Source organism: Dermacentor silvarum, chromosome 11 (genome assembly GCF_013339745.2).
Source record: "Dermacentor silvarum isolate Dsil-2018 chromosome 11, BIME_Dsil_1.4, whole genome shotgun sequence".
In the NCBI taxonomy this organism is placed as follows: domain Eukaryota; kingdom Metazoa; phylum Arthropoda; class Arachnida; order Ixodida; family Ixodidae; genus Dermacentor; species Dermacentor silvarum.
Genome location: NC_051164.1, coordinates 49,387,921 through 49,390,905, shown reverse-complemented (window position 1 = coordinate 49,390,905; position 2,985 = coordinate 49,387,921). Strand labels below are relative to the sequence as shown.

The window sequence follows — 2,985 nt, the reverse complement described above, 5'->3', positions numbered from 1 at the left end:
GCGCCAATTCCATGCCCAATGGCATCAGTGTGTAGAATAGTAGGGGCGGTTGCATCGAAATGACGGAGGACGGGCCCTGACGTGAGAAATCGTTTGAGGGTCTGGAAGGCGGCTTCACAGTCGTCCGACTGTACAAAGGATGCGCTCGAAGTCAGAGATTAGTGTAGAGGAGCGGCGATGGTGGCGAAGTCACGTACAAAGCGGCGGAAATAGGACGCTAGTCCTAGAAAACTGCGGAGTTCTTTAAGCGTGGTTGGTGGCGGAAACTGCAGCACGGCAACGATTTTATCGGGATCAGGCTGGATGCCATGCTTACTGACGACGTGGACCAATACTTTAATGCTTCGGCTGGCAATGCGACACGTTTTAGTATTGAGTTGGAGACCAGCCTTTGCTAGACATGCGAGAACTTGGTCCAGACGTTGTAGGTGCTGGGAGAAACTCAACGAAAAGATTATGATATCGTCCAAGTAACAAAGGCAGGTCTTCCATTTTAAGCCATGGAGTACTGTATCTATCATACGTTCGAACGTAGCTGGTGCATTGCACAGTCCAAAAGGCATCACGTTAAACTCGAAAAGGCCATCAGGTGTAGCAAATTCAGTCTTTTCTTTATCCGGCTCATGCATTGGAATCTGCCAATATCCGGAGCGCAAGTCGAGGCTCAGAAAATACTCGGCACCTTGTAAGGTATCCAAAGCATCGTTGATACGAGTCATTGGATAAATATCCTTACGGGTAATTTTGTTTAGCGCCCTATAATCGATGCAAAAGCGCATCTCTAGCGCATATATATATATATATATATATATATATATATATATATATATGAAGGAGACGAAAGGGGACCAAGGGGCCCGATTTTTATTATTCGTATCATCGTATCATAAGAAGCCAACATAGACACCAAGGCCAACATAGGGGCAATTACGTGTACTTACTAATTCAAATAAAGAAGCGATAAATTAATGCAAATTAAAGGGGATGAAAAAAAACAACTTCCCGCAGCTAAGGAACGATCCCACGTCTAATTTTTTCCCTATGTTGTCCTTGGCGTCTATGTTTGTTGGCTTCTAATGATATGGTTATATATAAAAATAAAGTAAAAGAAGTGCAGGCACACGTAAAAATGCAAATACATTTAATTTCGACGTGTCGGCCGTTTCTCCTATTTACGTTGAGTTTGACATGAGTCAATGTACGTGTTGGTATGCATAACGTCACTAGATGTACACGTGCTTGTGGTCATAGACCAGGTACCAGTTTTTTTTTTTCTTTGTTACAGAGAAACTGTATAAATTGAGCTCTGTGCTGGCAATCGCACTCTTGATGAAGGCGGTACCCCGGCCGAAACGTCGAAATGCAATGTTTTGCTTTTCTATGTGCGCGTGCACTTTTCTTAAATTATTCAACACCGTATCCGAAGAAATACTTCCTTCACCGTTGTATTATATATATATATATATATATATATATATATATATATATCAGAAGAAAGGGAACCAAGGGGCCCGATTTTTATTAATCATAATATAAGAAACCCACCATCAGTCACACCAAGGAAAACATAGGGGAAAAATTAGTATGTACAAGTATTTTTCCCCTATGTTGTCCTTGGTGTCACTGTTTGTTGGCTTCTTGTAATATGATTATTAAAAATCGGGCCCCTCGGTTCCCTTTCCTCTCGTTCATTACATAACGAGGGCTCGAATCTGGCAACATTGATGCGTTCAGGTAGAATAAGTGGGTTTATTGACCAGTTGCCTTCACTCAAAAAGATCACGTACTCGTGACGCCTGCGGCAGAAAGGATGTCCCACATCGGCCGCCTAGGTTTGTGAGTGGTGGCGCTGGCTAACATTCCCAGGGTTAATTCTAGTTGTAAGACATAAATACCCCAGAAAGTGGACGGGAAAACGGCGCCGCGGTAGCTTAATGGTGAGAGCATCGCACGCGTAATGCGAAGACGTGGGTTCGTTCCCCACCTGCGGCCAGTGTTTTTCATTTTTTTTTCATCCATATTCATTTTCATTAATTTATCATTTCTTTACTTCAAATTAGTAAGTACAAGTATTTTCCCCTATGTTGTCCTTGGTGTCACTGTTTGTTGGCTTCTTATAATATGATATATATATATATATATATATATATATATATATATATATATATATTATATATAGGAAAATCAGAAGCACAACTTCGCGGTTATCTTAGGTTTATTATTTACCCAACAGTTTCGGTCAGTGGACCGACCTTTTCCTAAATATGCTTGGCCCATTGAAAAATTCAGTTACATATATATATATATATATATATATATATATATATATATATATATATATATATATATATACTAAATAGTAAGCGGGATATCTATGGGCAAAAAGAAACGTTTCTCTTACAGCATGGTATCTCAGCGGAACGAGATTACGACAGCACCAATCATCATTTCGGTGATGGCTGAACCACCAAGCCTGCCGCTAGTGTATATATACTGGCGCTAGAGCTCCCTCTAGTGCTTCCTGTAGGAAACTGTGATGTGTCCTATGCAACAGCGCATGTAACGCCGCCCACTATGTTACGTCGACCGTCATCTTAGTGGACCACGACGCATGCAAAGAACGGTCGGGGTGCAGTCGCGATTAAATTTCCAGAGATCGCTTACACCCGAGCCGCATACTAACGTGTGACGACTAGGGCGAGAAGGCGAGCCGTATCGCGCGAGCACGTACCAAACAAGAGAGGGGGGCGGGTGAAAGTATACGGGAGAGGAGAAGGTGAAACACGTCGCCGTCGCAGTAACGAAGCGATCCTACCTGGGCCGGTTCGCTTCGTTCCTGCCTCAGCGACGTCTTCTCCTCTCCTAACTACCCCCTCCCCCCCTCCCCCCCCCCTCTGACGCTGAGCCGTGCTCCCTGAAGTGCTGCAGAAAGTGCTCTTTCCCTTCCTCATACAGAAGGACTGCCTACAAACACGGTCGCGATTT

The 2,985-nt window shown here is 43.3% G+C and overlaps 1 non-coding gene across 1 annotated transcript; it reads left to right on the top strand.

Annotated features, from left to right (window-relative positions):
- The first annotated feature begins 1,920 nt into the window (after window positions 1-1,920).
- On the top strand, window positions 1,921-1,992 carry Trnat-cgu (transfer RNA threonine (anticodon CGU)). Its single transcript has one exon. It is a non-coding gene; the product is annotated as a tRNA-Thr (tRNA).
- Window positions 1,993-2,985: the final 993 nt, after the last annotated feature.